The sequence below is a fragment of the Choloepus didactylus genome, chromosome 14 (assembly GCF_015220235.1).
Source record: "Choloepus didactylus isolate mChoDid1 chromosome 14, mChoDid1.pri, whole genome shotgun sequence".
Lineage (NCBI taxonomy): Eukaryota > Metazoa > Chordata > Mammalia > Pilosa > Megalonychidae > Choloepus > Choloepus didactylus.
The window spans coordinates 35023254-35042297 of record NC_051320.1 but is presented as its reverse complement, the minus strand read 5'-3'; the positions used below and the strand labels follow the sequence as shown (position 1 = coordinate 35042297).

Genomic DNA, 19044 nt, shown 5'->3' with positions numbered 1-19044 from the left:
TGCTTTAATAATGCTCAGAACCTAAGACAGGAAAACACAAGAGGGAGCAAGGAGAAAAAAATTTCTCTACAGAGAGGATTTCCCTGAAAAGAGCTAAGAAAGAGTGAGGAGCAGAGAAGGAAATGTAGAGAAATGGTAAATTATCCTGACAGGAAGTAGACTTATATGCACACTAGTTCCTCAGCTTTGTCTCCTCTGCCATACTAGCTTTTCCTTCTTTTCCACAATCCCAACTATTGCCTATGGGGTCTTGAAGGTTTTCTGTTTTTAGCATTCACAATCAGAATTTTCAGACTTGCAGGTAAAATCCTGGCTATAGTGATGACAGTTCTCATATTAATAAAAATATTTAACAACTCAAATACATGCAGCCAAAACAAAATATTTTATTAGAAGTAAGGCTGAAAACTCTCACAAATTGTAGTACATTGAATACTACAAATGCTTCCTCCTGACATAGTAGATGTGGTAGGGATATTTAATGCTCGCTGAATATCCATGCACTTTCCCACATTTCCCAGCCTCTTGAAGTTAGGTGAGGTCACAGTGGGCTATGTTCTGTGTTCTGTCCAGTGGGCTATGAGCAGAAAGGATGTGTGTCAATTCCAGCTCAAGTCATTTAAGAACTGGGATGTAACTGTGATGGTTTGGTGTTTACCATGTTAACTGAGCTGATACTATGTTTTGAAGAATCCCTTTTCTTAGAGCTGACCAAAAAAGAAATTCCAACCAGGTTTGAGAGGCAGAAATAAAGCTGTGGTCATCACTTTCTGAAGGTCTTTGTGGTTAGATGCTGTGAAAGGCAGATGGAGAAGAGCCTCCATGCCCAGCTCTTCTCACTGCTGGGAACAACAGCAAACCCAGGCCCACCACCAGGCAGAGGCAGCCACCTTCCCCATGCTTCCCCACCAGCTTCCCCATGCAGCTGCACTCTGGCAGCTAGATATGCCTGGCTTTCCAAATTCCCTTGCAAGCTCCGATGTGTTCACATGTGCCAGTGCTTGAGATGGGATGATTTGTGATATTTCTCTGATTTTCTAACTCCACTTTTCAGACACGTACTTCCCCAGCTTCTCCCACAAATATGTAAAACTTCATTCCTATAAGTCCCATATTCCGTAATACTCATGTATTAGTCCTTCCTTGGTGGAAGCCCGTCTGATACAGTAAAAGTCTCTAACTTCACTTCTTTCCTGCCCCAGTGACTACGGAGGCTTCATGTTGACATGATGCAGCAACAAGATCACAGCAGCCCGGACTGCTGAATTGCCACATGGAGGGTAGTCTCCCTTGAGCATTGATGACTCTAATCAAACTTTTACCAACCAAGAAATAAACTTCTTGCTCAGAAAAGCCACTAGAATTTTGGCATGTGTTTGTTAACCACAGCATTGCTTAGCCTACCTAGTCTAGCCTAGTCCAGCCTAAAAGAGAGATACCAGTGAATGATTAGACTAGAACACAGCTAACATCTGATCCAGCATTTAAGTACCTCAGAAGGTTAACTTTTCATTGATTTTAATTGTCAGTTCAAGTTGAGAAAAATGAAAATATCTAGACATTAAGCAAGCTAGAGATAGTCAAAGGTGTCATGGTCTTTGCAAACTGTGTGCACACAGATGTAATCCAAAAACCACCTTGTTCAGAAGACTGGCCAGAGGAGGAACTACTTAAGAAGACGGCTCACTTATCTTCACATCCACAGCACCTTGTACAATTAAAAAAATAAAAAGATGAGCAATAAGCCCAGTGTCAAGAGGCATATTTACTGTAATTATCAACAACCCACTTCCTCCACCCCCAAAAGATGAGTGAAAGGGAAGCAGTCAAAGACAATAGCTCATAAGATGGGGTACCTGAAGAGTGGGAGACGCATCTTACTAAGGATCTGCAGTGAAGGTTGTCCTGAGCACTGCCATGGAGCAGGGCAGCGCATGATAAGAGAATTCTTGGAAGAGCTTTATGTCTCCTGTAGTTGGGAGTGTCTTGAACATCTGCTTCTTGACTGGAGATGTTTGAGGTCAGGAGTTTTGCTCAAACAGTCAATAACAGTAGGCTGGTAATTAGCTTATTATAGTGAAAACAAGAATGAGTGTGCCTCCACTCTAGTACTTCATGCCCTCAGCAGAGGTCCTTATTGATGAAAATATTTAAAAGGCTTAAAACAAAATATAAAACGTTTCCATGATTTCCAGTCCCAATACCCAAAGGTTTCATAAGTTGTAAACATATACATGTATTTCCTTTGCTTTTCACAAACCAGATCCCATAACATACTATTCTTATAACTTGCTTTTTCTTAACCTAACCCTATTTTTTGAGATCTTTCCACAGCAGCTTCTCTATAGCAGTACAAAAATGTACTGAACATCCTTTTGCGCATGTCTATATCTCATGGCACACATATGTGAGTATTTATATGAGATAAATGGTTAGAACTGCAATCGCTGGGTCAAAGGATAATGTGATTTGTTAACTTTGATAGAAAATGCTAAACTTATCCCTGTTCCAAAGAAGATGAACTATTTTATACTTTATATTTTTCTCAATATTCTGAGTGCTCCTGTTTCCCCACACCCTTGAAAGCCTCAAAAATCAGAGAATATAAGAAAGGGAAAATATTTAAATATATAACACCCTGAATAACCTGGGTTAATTGAACACAGACTTCTTTACCAAATCCTTTAATAATGAAATGGGATTAAATTTTGAAATCTGAGTAATAAAGATTAGGGCAAATAAAAACACACTTCACTTTATACAATGTATAACAAAATTTGGGAAACTTGTTATCTTCAGTAAGTAGTGTTCTCAGGGAGTAGAAATCAATTCAATATGAACCTGAGCACAAAATTATGAATAATGGCCTTAAATGGCTTCTGAGAGAAACTGCTCTACATAATCTTCTGTAAAGATGATTGTGACATTCTTCTGTGTATGCTTCCACATATCTGTATATGGAACAAAATATTGTTTTTTGCATCTGACTCATTATTTTTAGATCTTTCTTGTACTGACTGGTTAATTATGCAATCCACAGAGTATTTGATAGAATTCAGAAAGATTTTTGGTTTGCCAAGTTAATGAAATAAAAATACGGCACTAAAATTCACACCGTAGGCATGGCTGATAAATGCAAAACATCTAACTCATCCTTTGCTGATTTGTTTCTATTTCCCTCACTTTCATCTGATTTTTCCAAAACAAGCATGATGATCCTGGAAGTAAGGAATGCCATTTTAGCTGATGATTCATTGGAGATTATCTTTTTCTAAATTCTTCCCTCAGACATGAATCCCTTTTTATTTCAGTGAATGGACTTCTTTTCCTTCTCTGGAGCCAATTAGTTTAGCTTGTTATCAGCAAACAATGTATGCTCAGCCCCAGCTCCCTGGCTCTCCTTTCCCTCTAAGATGAAATGATTGGGTCTTCAAAGGCATATCCAAAGGAAACTTCAGGGTTAAAATCTACCTTCTCCTAGGACTTGGAGGCTAAGACTTCTAATCATGCAGGAGACATTTCCCAACAGCTTAATCCTGTAATGCCAAAGAAGGTGATGGAAAAAGGAGGAGGAGCTCACATGTGCCTGAATATGGAGCCTGACTTTTCCAGACTGGCTCTGTTATGCAACTCTTGAAGGTATGAATATTACGTGGTCATTTTTGTTCAACTGAGCAATGCAATGTTCAGTTGTGTAGCAGAGTAGCTTTTTCTATATCACAAAGTGAACAAATATGAGATGGAGGCAGAAGAGGTACTTCTCCCGTCTAGCAAGTCACATTACTCTTGATCACTTTCAGGAGAAGGGGGAGAAATTATATATTACAATGTGCTTTGTGTTGCATAAAAATCTGTACAATTGACATTCCAGACACTTCCATACTGAAAAGAGCATAATCAGAGTAGATCTGAGAGGGTGAAAAAATGATGATCTAGAAAAGAAGTACTCCTTCTAAGAAAGATCTGCTTTCTAAAAAAGATTCAATGACAAACTTTCCGGGAAGGCCATTATCCAATATATCTCAAGGCTAATACCCTTCACATGCTTTTCTGGAAATTAGCTTAACTAAATGTTCTTGAGAGCTTATAGTTGAAAGAACTCTGGAATAGGTGTAAAGAGAAGGGGGTTCTAGCTTTAGATTTAGTGTCATGTGTGTGTGCCTGACCATATATGTCTCCTGTAAAACCTATCAGCTTCTTAACAGCAAGGAATGGTGTTTCCTTTTGATCATTGAATTATCCCTAGATCCTAGCATATAATAAATACTCTATACACATTAGCTGAATGACATAAAAATGAGCATATTATACTTTCCTATTCTAGAAAATAGAGTTACTTGTATTACTTACAAAGTAAAGAAAACTTAGGAAAGGATATATGTCATCTCTCCTTGCTACTTCACCATCTGGGTAACATTTTTATTTTGCACCCATGGCTTTTCATTCCATCTATGGCCTCTCAGTGACAAATCAGCAAAACAAACAAAACAAAGTGAATTTTTTAAAAGCAAATACGTACATACAAACACACCCAACCATTATCAACAACAAAAAATTGCCTACAATCAAGATGAAAAGTTGTGTGTTGTTTGAAAGAGCATAAGGGGTTCATAATAAGTTACTTCTAAGTGCTAACATAATAGATGATTTTAATGTTTTTTTATAAGAAACATCCAATGAAAGCTATTTTTTATTTAAAAATATATTTTCTAACAGAAATGTTATATTTTGATTTAAAGTTCCAAAAGCCAGCAACAATTGAGCCAATAATTTTTATCTGCAAACTTTTTTTTTTTGCAAAGGGACAGACACTTAATATTTTAGGTTTTGCAGGCCATAATTCACAAACATTCAATTCTGCCTTTGTAGCATGAAAGCAGCCATAGACAGTAGTAAATGAATAGACATGGCTGTGTTCCTACAAAACTTTATTTACATAAAAATGGCAGGCTAGCATTATTCACAATTGCCAAGAGATGGTAACAACCCAAATGTCCTTCAACAGATGAGTGGATAAATAAAATGTGGTGTATACACATGATGGAATACTATGCAGCAGTAAGAAGGAATGATGTTGTGAAACATATGACAATGTGGATGAACCTTGAAGACATAATGCTGAGCGAAATAAGCCAAGCACAAAAAGAGAAATATTATATGCTACCACTAATGTGAACTTTGAAAAATGTAAAATAAATGGTTTATAATGTAGAATGTAGGGGAACTAGCGACAGAGAGCAATTAAGGAAGGGGGATCGATAATCCAATAAGAACAGATAAGCTGTAGTGGGTGAATTTAAAGTTCTGGGAATGCCCAGGAATGACTATGGTCTGTTAATTTCTGATGGGTATAGTAGGAACAAGTTCACAGAAATGTTGCTATATTAGGTTACTTTCTTGGGGTAGAGCAGGAACGTGTTGGAAGTAAAGTAGTTATCTTAGGTTAGTTGCCTTTTTCTTACTCCCTTGTTATGGTCTCTTTGAAATGTTCTTTTATTGTATGTTTTTTTAATTTTTTTAATTTTTTATACAGTTGATTTAAAAAAAATTTTTTTTAATAAATAAATAAAAACAAGAAAAAAAATATGCAGAGCCCCCTTGAGGAGCTGGTGGAGAATGCAGGGGTATTGGCCTGCCCCACCTCAATGGTTGCTAATGTGCTCACAAGACACAAGGGACTGGTGGTTTGATGGGTTGAGCCCTCTACCACAGGACTTGCCCTTGGAAAGACTGTTGCTGCAAAGGAGAGGCTAGGCCTCCCTATAATTGTGCCTAAGAGCCTCCTCCCGAAAGCCTCTTTGTTGCTCAGATGTGGCCCTCTCTCTCTAGTTAAGCCAACTTGAAAGGTGAAATCACTGCCCTCCCCTCTACGGGGGATCAGATACCCAGGGGAGTGAATCTCCCTGGCAACGTGGAATATGACTCCCAGGAAGGAATGTAGACCCGGCATCGTGGGATGGAGAACATCTTCTTGACCAAAAGGGGGAAATGAAAGGAAATGAAATAAGCTTCAGTGGTAGAGAAATTCCAAAAGGAGCTGAGAGGTCACTCTGGTGGGCACTCTTACGCACAATATAGACAACACTTTTTAGGTTCCAATGAATTGGGGTAGCTGGCAGTAGATACCTGAAACTATCAAACCACAACCCAGAACCCATGAATCTTGAAGATGATTGTATAAAAATGTGGCTTATGAGGGGTGACAATGGGATTGGGAAAGCCATAAGGACCACACTCCCCTTTGTCTAGTTTATGGATGAATGAGTAGAAAAATGGGGGAAGGAAACAAATAAACAGACAGACAAAGGCACCCAGTGTTCTTTTTTACTTTAATTGCTGTTTTTCACTTTAATTATTATTCTTGTTATTTTTGTGTGTGTGGTAATGAAGGTGTCAGGGATTGATTTCGGTGATGAATGTACAACTATGTAATGGTACTGTGAACAATCGAATGTACGATTTGTTTTGTATGACTATGTGGTAAGTGAATATATCTCAATAAAATGAATATAAAAAAAAAAAAGGTGGAAGGCTGATCTGACCAGCCCTCTTCAGTTTACCAAACTCCGACCCATATAGCTAATACTTACCTACAAACACTTTTCCAGTGAACTATGGCTATTCACTGATGGAAATAAACATTATTAATATTGTGGGTCCCATTATTTTTTTCCTTCTCAAGAAAAGATAACACTCAAATGATAAATTCTAAAATTCCAAGGTATTAGTTTAAGAGACTTTAGATATAATAAGGAGCTAATTTTATTACATTTAAAATTCATCTTTTTGTTGTTTTGTATAAATCAAATTTTCATTTAAAAACACTACTAGAGCTCATTACTAAAAAGAACTCTGGCGTGAATACTCATAAAATGAGGAGTTTCCCCACATACTAGCATCTGTACCCATCCATATACTCTGCTCTGCTTCCTACTGCTGTAAATAAACTGTTTGTGCTCCTTTTCTGTTGGAAAACCTGGACCCGCCCCCACCCCCAACTGCTTAAGAACAAGGCTGCACTTATTGTCCCCTCCCTCTCTTATATCATTCTCAATTTTACTTTCGCTATTGGATCATTTCCATCAGGGTATAAATTGTTACTTTGCTTCTCTTTAAAAAGACAAATTCTCTTGTCCCACTCATCTCAATTGCTGCCGATTTCTCTGCTCATCTCTACAGTAAAACTCCTTGAAAATATGGTCTGTATGTCTGTACACCATGTCTCCAATTACTTTCTACCCCTAAAACTGTTCTTGACAAGTTCACCAATGACTTCCAAGATGCTAAATCCAATAGTCGATTTTTAGTATCATTTAGTTTGACCTCTTGAAAGCATTTGACATAGCAAATCATTCATTTTTCTTGGAAACACTATCTCATTTGGCTTAAAGCTCACCACCCACTCTTGCTTTCTTCCTTTCTCCTTTGTGGTTGCTCTTCTGAACATCTTACTATAGAAGTATCCAGGGCTCTGTCCTTGAACTTTTTCTCTTCTCTATCTACACTCACTTCCTTGGTGGTTTGATTCAGTCTCTTGGCCTTACATGCCATTTATACAATGACTTTCAAAATATACCCAGAATCCAATCCCTGTTCACCACCTCCACAGCTACCACCCTGCTCAGAGCCAGTCTCATCTTTTGCCTGTATTAGGGCAATAATCTCCCTGCAAAACTCTCTTCCTGCTTCCAACTTTGCTTCCTTGACCCCACAACAGGAAGAATAAGCCTGGTAAAATTTAAGGTATATCATGTCACTCAAAAGCCTCAAAACCCTCCAAGGGCTCCCCATTTCTCTTCTAGTCAAAGCCCTTACAATGGCCAGTAAGACCTCATATGACCTCTCTGACCTTGTCTTCTCAAATTATCTGTGGTTAAAGACTAAGTTTTTTTTTAATTTCCACTTATTGTGGATGGTTAGTTTTGTAATATACAAAGTCACACACTTGTATGTCACAGCCATGTCAAGTTCCTATGAACATTTCTCAACACCCTCAGTTTCTATACTGATCCTGTCATGGATCTATATGAACAGTTCATAGAATATCTCCTGTCCATTAGTCGCATTTTGAGTGGCAATGTCTTAATTCTCTCTCCCTAGCTTTTTCTGTTCCAGCCACTCTGACCTCCTTGGTGCTCATTAGACTTGCCAAGGTCCACATGGCTTTCTCTCTGCTTGGATCTCTGGCTACTTTATTTCCTTCTCTCCTTCAAGTCTTTTCTCAGATGTCCGCATTGCAGGGATGTCTACCCTGTCTACCCTGTCTAAAATAGCAAGCCCTCCTTATGCCACCAAAACTCCCCGTTTCCCTTAGCATTCTTAAGGTTTCTACCTGTAATGTTCACCTTCTAACTAGTATATGATTTGTTTTTAAAAATATGTTTATCAACTGTGTCTTTCCTCTGAATATAAGCTCCATGAGGGCATTGATTTTTGTCTATTTTTCTCTCTACTATTTCCCCAGCCTAGCACATAGTAGGTTCTCCATAAATATTTTTTTGAATTAGCAAAGTTATGAAAAATTAATTTACTTGCAAAAATACTATTTTCTTATTGTTAAAAAATTTATGGTATATATGTTATAATATACTATATTTATATATACTTAATTATCTATCATATTGTATGATATATAATTAATTAGGTGGATAGTTAGAAAGAAAGATGGAGATAAGCAGTTACATAAACTATTCTGGGTGTGCCCTGTATTTTAAGGCTATGCATTTTTAAATAATAGGAAAACAGTATCTTTGCATGTAAAATAATTTTTCATAAGTTATATATATTATATAGCCAAATTTCAAAAATTCATTTATACACATAATAAATTTATATATAAAACAAACTGTGTTTTGCATGAAAAAATACTATTTTCCTATTGTTTAAAAATTTATACCCTCAATATACAGGGCAAATCCAGAATATTTACACTTTGTGTAGCTGCTTATCTCACTCATTATTTATGCACAGCTTTAACCATTTAACCAATGTAGCACAGATGATCTAGTCCTTGACATTCTTTATATTTGACCACAATAATTATACTTTCTAAATCTGTTTGGAAATAATGGTATTCAATAATAATAATATTAGTAATAATAATATGCATTAATTATTGAACACCTACGTGTCAGCCATTTGATACACATTGCCTTATTTAATATCATTTTTACAGAACTGTTTTAAGATAGGTTTTATTATCTTATGTCCAAAATGGAAATTGAAGCTCCAAGCAGTTAAGTGACTTACTTGCTTAGGGTCACACAACTAATATCTTCCAGAGCTAGTACTTACATCACATCTGGCTGATTACACAGCCATTGCACTTAACCACCTGTCTGCATTGAAAACCGACATAGGGCCTGCCACCTATGGTTGCTTGAGCCAAATAGAGTGACTCCACAGATATGAGTAGGTAATTCAATGTCAAAATATATTTACTAAATTTGAAAATTCAAATCAAAATGACCATCTCAGATTGTTCAATAAAGGTTATTAGCCACAAAGAAATGTCACTGCCCTCCTTAACATGATGTAAAAAGGACCACTTCCTCTCTTTCCAAGTTGTGAATTAGACTATAAGGTAGATTTTCAGAGACAAGACTGGGTTCTAATACTCCACCAGCCCCTTGCCAGAATTAGCTCAACAACTATCCCTATTAATTAAATTCTGCCTACGTCACAATTCCTTCCCACAAAGTCTTCATTGAAGGCCACCTCCTAAACTTGCATTTTCTAGTCTCTGTTGAAATGTAACCATGCTTCCCGAGGGCACAGCTTCCTGGAGTTTAACACGAAGCATAACAGTATCCTCTCCATCTGTTCCTACACACTTTTATGTGGTCTTCAGTACTCTCAAATTTAATCTCTACTTTATCTGGGAATCCCTCAGGAGCTTTCACCCTAGTGCTCACCTGGTGTCCACTAGGTCATAGAGAGATGCTAGCAAAGCTGAGCCTTAGCCAAGCTTTAGCCCTTGGCCTTTCATAGCCTCTGTCAGGCATGAGCCCAATGGAGCTAGGCTGGAGGATGGTCTCAAAAAGAGTATTCTCAGTTACTCACATTAACCCCAGCCATCATTCTGGAACCTCTCTAATGTATTTCCTCAATTTCCTTGAACATTTATTTATCTTTACTCTTCCTTTCTTCTTTCACACCAGTATTTGGAGATATTTCCCTTCTTTTTATCAGGCTTGACATCTGATTCCCTTTTGTACCATCTTCTCCTTCTTTTGGAACTTGATCTTGATATTAAATCATCCTCTCACTTATCAATGACTACCTCCTTTGGAACTATAATAAATTCCCATCCCTCTTTAATCAATCATTTAACCCCTTAAGCTACTACCTCATTTCATTCCTTTCTTTTTCCCCTGAAATTTGAAAGAATAGTGTTTTTTCCAATTTTAACTCTTCACTATTTTCTTAGTACTTTACCTATTGGAAGCTGACTTTTACCCTAGATATTCTTTTGAAACTGGTTTCTCAAAGATCAGCAATCATTACAAAATCTGGTGGACTTTTCACTGAAAGAATGGCCTCTCTGCAACTTTTGATACTACTTAAAACTTCTTTCTTAGTGAAGTCCTTACCTTCAGTTCTGTTATAATGTAATAATTTAATTTCTGTTCTGATCACTTTTAGCCTCCTTTTCTGACTCATGTTTGGACACTATGAAATAGGCATTTTCCAAAATTTTATCCTCATGTCTCTCCTCTTCTTTTTCTACCTTCCTTCTTTGGTAATCTTATTCCTAGCCTTGTAGTTTTTAAAATTACTATGTATGAGTCATAGCCAATGCAATAAAGCAAGAATTGTAGTATTACATACAAGGTCTGAAATGAGAGAGGACAACTTGTCATTATATGGAAAGCATATGATTCCATACATAAAAAATAACAAGGGACTTTGCAGCTGAACTATTAAACTGAGAGAGTACCCCAACATTGCTGGACCCAAGGCCAGTAAAAAAAGTCAACAGGGTTTTTACACACCTGAAAAAAACTTAAATTTAATAAATAAAATAATAACCATTAAATAGGTAAATAAATAAGCAATTAGAAAGAAGTTATTTTTTTCTTTTTTTATAAGAACAAAGAGAACCAAGATGAGGAGCAAAAGTATATATTGATTTCTTTGACCCCTGATCTAAGACGGCGGCATAGAGAGGAATGGAAGCTAAGTACTCCCACTGGAACAACTAAAAAAAAACAGAAACAACTAGTAAATAATCCGGAATAACTGCAGGTGGACAAATGTGACCATCCACTCATCATACACCAACCTGAATTGGGAGGAATGCCCGAGATCACAGCATAAAATCTGTAAGTAAAAACTGCATATCCAAATCGGGAGACCCCTCCTCCACAGCCCAAGCTACAAAGCCACGTGGTGCCAGAGAGAAGGTTTCTCCCAGCAAGTGAATATAGCTCAGCTGAGCTCCAACTGGGGTTTTAATTAGCGAGTGTGAACTGCTCACTACGAGGTACGAATCCCCAACAAGTAGACAGAGGCTTTGGGTGACGACTGACCTTGGAGAACCGGAGGGTCACCTCGGACTAGCTCTGTTCCTTTTTCAACTCAGTGGAGAAAGCCTTCGCCATTTTCAGTTCCCAGTTCTGTGACCCAGACAAGGGTACAGCACAGGCAGAGAGAGACCATTGAAATGCTAATGGCCTCCCCCCTAGGGGGTCTATCTTCTCTAAGAGGAAAGGGGTGAGGCCCAGCTCTACTACCTGCTGTTCATTCAGAACTTGGGGAAAAAGAGCCACACCTCCTTACACCAGTCAAGAATTATAGGCTAACAGGCACCACTTGCTGGGCAGAAAAGCACAGTGACCGGAGGCATCAGAGGGTGTACCAAGTTTCTAAGACACACCCTCAGGGAAACCAGATACTGAATATTTCTTCCTTCTGGGACCTTAGCATTTTGGTCTGGGGAGGCCTGATTGGGGTAACCAAGGAAACCATGACTAGACAACAGAAAACTACAACCTACACCAAGAAAAATGAGGTTATGGCCCAGTCAGGGGAACAAACTTGCACTTCAACTGTGATGCAGGAATTGAAACAACTAATAATAAGTCAATTCAAAAAGTTTAGGGAAAATATGGCAAAAGAGCTGAACCTTATAATGAAAACACAGGACGTACATAAGGTAGAAACTGAAAGTTCAAAAAACCAACTGGCGAAATCTATGGAAATGAAAGGTACAACACAAGACATGAAAGACACACTGGAAACATACAACAGCAGACCTCAAGAGGCAGAAGAAAACACTCAGGAACTGGAGAACAAAGCACCTGAAAGCCTACACACAAAAGAACAGATACAGAAAAGAATGGAAAAATACGAGCAACGTCTCCAGGAACTTAAAGACAAAATGAAAAGCAAGAATTTACGTGTCATTGGTGTCCCAGAAGTAGAAGAGAAGGGAAAAGGGGCAGAAGCAATAATAGAGGAAATAATCAATGAAAATTTCCCATCTCTTATGAAAGACATAAAATTATGGATCCAAGAAGTGCAGCATACCCCAAACAGAATAGATCTGAATAAGCCTATGCCAAGACACTTAATAATCAGATTATCAAACGTCAAAGATAGAGAATCCTGAAAGCAGCAAGAGAGAAATGATCTATCACATACAAAGGAAGCTTGATAAGACTATGTGTGGATTTCTCAATAGAAACTACGGAGGCAAGAAGGAAGTGGGGTGATATATTTAAGATGCTGAAAGATAAAAACCACCAACAAAGAATCCTATATCTGGCAAAACTATCCTTCAGATATGAGGGAAAGCTTAAAATTCTCTGACAAAGAGACAATGACTGAGTTTGTGAACAAGAAATCTGCTCTACAGGAAACACTAAAGGAAGCACTGCAAACAGAAAGGAAAAGACAGGAGTGAGAGGTTTGGAAAACAATTTTGGGAGATAGTAGCACAGCAATGTAAGTACACTGAACAAAGATGACTGTGAATATGGTTGAAAGAGGAAGGCTGGGATCATGTGGGACACCAGAACAAAAGACAAACAATAAAAGACTGGGACTGTGTAACCCAGGGAAACCTAGGGTGCTCAATGATTGTAATAAAAGGTACAAATATGTTTTTACATGAGGTAGAACAGATGTATGTCAAAATTGCAAGGTGTTAAAAATAGGGTGGGATGGGGGGAAAATACAATCAATGCAAACTAGAGGCTAGAATTAACAGAAACATTGTATTATGCTTCCTTTAATGTAACAAAAGCAATATACCAAAGCTAAATGCCTATGGTGGGGTGGGGAATAGGGGAAGGGTACGGGACTCCTGGCATTGGTGATGTTGTCTGACTCTATTCTATTTCAGGTTAACGCTATCTTTCCTTTTGTCACCTTCTAGCTATCAAGTTTTTTTGTTTTTTTTTGTTTGTTTTTCTCTCTCTCTAGCCTTTTTCTTTTGTCTCTCTGCCTTCTTTGACTCTTCCTCCATCTTTGTGGAAGAAATGTCCTTATATAGAGAGTGGCGATGATGCTCAATACATAAATATGTGACTATATGGGGAACCAACGATTATTTACTTAGGACGGAATGTAGAGTTTGAACAAAGCCATCTTAAAAGAAATGGGATGATAAAGAAAACTTGAGGGCACTATATTGAGTGAAATAAGACAGACACATAAAGGCAAATATTGCAGGGTCTCACTGATATGAACTAATTATAATATGTAAACTCATAGACATGAAATATAAGTTATCAGGATATAGAATGAGGCTAAAGAATGAGGAGCAGTTGCTTATTATGAGCAGAATGTTGAACTAAGGTGAACTTAAATATTTGGAAATGGACAGGGGTGATGGTAGCATGTAATGAGAATAACTAACAGTGCTAAAAAGTGTGTGAAGGTGGTGGAAAGGGTAAGGTCAGAGTCACACATGTCACCAGAAGGAAAGCTGGAGGTCAAAAGATGGGAATGTATAAAACAGTGAATCTTGCGGGTGGACAATGTCCATGATTAACTATACAAATATTAGAAATCTCCCTCACGAACTAGAACAAATGTATGACACTGTAACTAGAAGTTAACAATAGAGAGGCATATAGGGAAAAAATATATACCTATTGCAAACTGTATACTACAGTTAGTAGTATTTTAACATTCTTTCATCAACAGTAACAAATGTACAATAGCAAAACTATGAATCACTAATGAGGGGAGGCATGGTTAGGGGTATGGGAGGATGTGAGTTTCCTTTTTTTTGGTCTTTGTTTCTTTTCTGGAGTAGTGAAAATGTTCTAAAAATTGAAAAAAAAATAATTGTGTTGATGGATGCACAGCTGTATTGTGGTGCCGTGGGCAATTGATTGTATACTTCGGATCTTTGGATAGTTTTATGGTATCTGAACAATCTCAATTAAAAAAAAGTATATATTGATTTCTTTGATTATGTGTTAGTCACACACTAATAATTATTACAGCTGAGGTCACTTCTCTAAACACTGCTGTTCAATTTGGCCTTGGTGCCAGTGACTATAAAGGGCTCTACCTTGGTCCTTTGTATCAGTCCATCTTAGCCATGGTTCATCCCTAAACTTGTGTTCCATGTCAAGTTTCTTTCTTTTCTGTGATCATGAATCGATAATATCCTAATGTTCCTGGGTCACTCACTTGGCTCTCTGCCCTATGTATGTGTTCCTCTGGAATTATCATGCTACTTGGTTCTCATTTCTTTGCAAAAACAGAAGTGCAGTCCTTTATTCATATCCCAAGCCTGAATCCCTAATATCAGTGCTTGAATCACACTGTATCTGACTTTATTCATTCATTCATTGGCCCATTTAAGCATCCATTCACTCAACAAACATTTATGGAACACATATATGCCAGGCACTATGTTAGGTGTTGAGAAATAATAAGAAATAGGCCAGCTTCATTTTTCTGTAGTAGCAATAGCCATGAAATACAAAATTATGATAAAAATGTGAAAATACAATAATAAAGTCAAATCCATTATACTAATGGAGCAGGAAGGCAGTGATAAACTCTACTTAGAGAGACTGGGAAATATTTTAAGATGGAGCTTTCTTGGACTTGAAGGATAATAAATGTTTCACCTTGGGACATGGAGAGAAAGGGCATTCCAATGAGTGAAAATGGCACATCTAAATGTATGGAAACATAAAACCTTCTATGCATTCTGAGGGCTAAATGCAAATTGGTATGGAGAGAATACAAGTTTTAAGAAGGAAAAAAACAGCAGAATATATGGTTGGAGGAAGCAATTAGGGCTGAATTTTTTTAAATGTGAGGGCTATTATCTATAATTGTGCTGTTACTTTATGCCAGGCACCATGCTAAGATTCTCGGCTTTTGTTTTTCATTTCTTCTTGTGAACTCTGGAAAGAAAACCTTCATTTAGGTTCAGATTTATATGTCATTCCAAGAAGTTTGGATTTTTTAAATATAGAAATTCACTGAAGGCATTTAAATAGTGAGTAACATAATGATTGACATATGTGACTTAAGAATCACTGTGACAGCCACTGGAGGATGGATTAACTAGGAGCAAGATCACGCTGGGAGACCAATTAGGAGGTTATCACAATAGTTCAGGGAAAAGACAATGAGATCTTGAACTAAAGCAGAGACAGTGCTGATAGATATGAAAAGAGTTTGGGGACAAATTTAGGGGATACAATTGTGAGTGAACAAACATGGGCATGGTGGGAGGTTTGTAGGAGGGGACTAGGTAAGACAGAGTGCAAGCTTAAAGATTAGTCCTAAGTTTCTGACTTTGATAACAAAATGGACTTTTGGTGTCAATAATTATGGAGAAAATATAGAAAGGTACAGAGATCAGCAAGTGTGAGGTTTAGGAGTGGCTAATCAAGAGTTCTGCATTGGATATAGTAAGTAAATATACTTGTATTGTTCTACATTATTTTGAAGCAATAATTTTTTTAACTCATTCACATGGACCAAGCCATGACTTTTTAACTCCTTGTCTATTTGGGGGTAGTACGGATAAAGAAAGAATCAAAGGGAAAAGAGGTGTCACCTGCCTGTCACTTCTCTAGTCTCCTAGCCACTGCCTCCAGCTTAGGGTGGATGTGGCTAGCAGTACGTGTAATTTAAGGGACAAATTTGCTTGTCAAAGCACTCCAGTCAAAGCACTTCAGCCAAAGACCACTAGAAATAGATCTGTATTTGCACAAAGTTGGATTTATTGACTCCTGAGACCAGGAAGAAAACTCACCTTGGAAAGCCATGTGTATCTCAGTAAAAAGAAGCTTGAAAAGACATGATTTGAACTTGTGGTAGGTGATTTCGGAGAAGGTCCAAAGAAGCAGGGCTTTGCTCTCTATTGTATGCTATCAGGAAGCAAAGGTAGTTGTATGATTGCGTATCTTAAACATTAACCAGAAAGTGGGAGGAAAGAATGAACTATAAAGCTTTAATAAATAAAGAAGCAATATTCACTCTTATTAGCCAGAATAGGGGTATATTTGGTTTCTTTTGTGGTTTGGCTTCTGTCCTTGTTTTTATATGAGTTCAGACATGCTTACAGAGTGGTCTAGTTTTTCAGTTTGGATTCATCTAGTGTCTGTGTTCTGTAAAACTGTTTATGTTCAACAGGAGAATGCCAAAGCTTAGCTGTGAGCCTTAGGCCAGTTCTACAATCACGAAAGCTTAACTGGTATTTCCAGGCATTTTCCACAGTTGTGAGCTTCTTTTCTCTTTCTCCTGATACATGATTCAACTACTACAGAGGACCCATCTTTAGCACCTTGTTCCAAGGAGAGAAGTCTAAGAATCAAGTGGAGTTTCAAAAACACCATCTAGACAAGGAGTGTATTCCACCAGTCCCACCTTGTGAACAAGCCCTGCTCTCCGGCCTAATTCTCTGGCTTCACACACAAGCAGAGTTTGTTCTTCACTGACCCAAATACAACAAGTATTAGAACACAGAAGTGGAGGTTACTTTTCATTTAACTTACTTCTTGTGAATGAACAAAAAATAGAGGTCAAAGATGTATGAAAATTCAGGGCGGCCATCGAGGAGGACATGGAGGAAGGTGACAACATTTCAACCCTGGAATTTAATTACTCTGCAGACCTTCTCGCAGTGGGGGACAAGGGTGGCAGAGATATTGTTTTTCAGCGGAAACAAGAGAATAAAAGCCATCCTCATTCCAGGAGAGAATATAATGTTTACAGTACCTTTCAAAGTCATGAACCAGAGTTTGACTATTTGAAAAGTCTAGAAAAAATTAATAAAACTAGGTGGTTACTCAACAGAATGCTGCTCACTTTCTACTGTCTGCAAATGATAAAACTACTCAATTATAGAAAATAAGTGAACGGGATAAAAGAGCAGAAGGTTATAACTTGAAAGATGAACAGGGACGACTTTGAGACCCCTTCAGAATTGCAGCACTTTGGGTCCCCATATAGAAGCCCATGGACCTTATGGTAGAAGCAAGTCCACGTCGGATTTTTGCGAATGCTCACATATATAAATTCCATTTCAGTAAATAGTGATCATGAAACATACCTTTCTGCAGACGACTTGAGAATTAATCTCTGGCACTTTGAAATCACAGATAGCAGCTTTCACATCGTGGACATCAGGCCAACATGGAGGAGCAGACGGAGGTGATCCCCGTGGCCGAGCTGCACCCGCGCCAGTGAGTCGTGTCGGTCTACAGCAGCAGAAGGGCACGGCCGGGCTCGGCGACATGCGCCCCTCCGCCCTGTGCGCCAGGCACTCCCAAGATTTTTGAGGAACCTGAAGATCCCAGCAGTAGGTCCTTCTTCTCAGAAATAATTCCTTCTATATCTGATGTGAAATTTAGTCACAGTGGCCGCTACGTGATAAACAGAGACTACCTGCGGGTGAAGGTGTGAGACCTCGACATGGAGAGCGGCTCAGTGCAGACGCACCAGGTGAGGGCGCCGGCGGCCGCAGCCACGGGCATCTTGACAGGAATGTTTTCGCCCCTCCGTGTGATTTCATTAAGGCTCACGAATATCTTTGAAGCAAGCTTTGTTCTCCGACAAGATCGAATGCTACTGGAACGGTTCTGATAGTGCTATTATGACTGGATCCTACAATAACTTCTTTAGAAAGTTTGATAGAAATACACGGAGGGATATTACATTGGAAGCTGCACGAGAGAACAGCAAACCTCGAGACATCTTAAAGCCTCGAAAGGAAGACGAGATAGGGTCGACAGTCTGGACTTCAGCAAGAAGATTCTTCACACGGCCTGGCACCCCCTGGAGAACATCACTGCCGTAGCAGCCACCAGTAACTTGTATATTTTCCAGGACAAAGTCAACTAACGAGGTTGATTTGAGGACCACGTCTTACGTTGCAGAATTAAGCCCAGTTGTTTTTCCGTCAGAGAAAAGGCATCGTTGTCCTCCTCTCGGTTCAGAACAGTGGCGCACGTACTTCCCCTGCTAGGCCCGGAAGACACCGCCTGGCGCCCGTGGGGGGCTTGTGTTCAGGGAGGCGGGACCTGAGTCCCGTAGCTCACGGAAGTCGAAGCAGAACTGATGGACCCACTCAATAAAGGTAATTATACAAAATAAATTATTTATTTAAGTCTGAGCCTTCCTTTCCAGTTTATAGACCAAGAAATTAATGTTCAAGAATAGTTGTCAAATATAGTATTTTTCTCTCTCTCTTCAACTTTTTTCCTTCGTTTTCTATTGTCATATTTTGGCCTTCACATGTCAGCGGTGCAGCTGTCCACGCCCTCACCCTTCTCCCTCCCATGCCTGGACACGGCCTGAGCCTGCTGCACACACCCTCACCCATGTCTGCAGTCCCCTCTGCTGGGGCAGCCACTGATAAAATAACCTTTAAAGGGGTTTTGGATCTGAACACAGTAGCATCTTTTTATTTGGTTTAATTGCATAAAATAAATTATGCAGAATTACTCTTTGCAACCATTTGGGAAACTTTTGTCCTTAGCTGGCAGAATGGTGGAGTATGCATAGTACTTCAAACTAATGTGTCTATACAAAAACTGCCAAACCATCATTTTGTTTTTG

The 19044-nt window shown here is 38.5% G+C and overlaps 1 pseudogene; it reads left to right on the top strand.

The window, feature by feature from the left end:
• The first annotated feature begins 17038 nt into the window (after window positions 1-17038).
• On the top strand, window positions 17039-18327 carry LOC119508762 (annotated as a pseudogene).
• The last annotated feature ends 717 nt before the right edge of the window (window positions 18328-19044 follow it).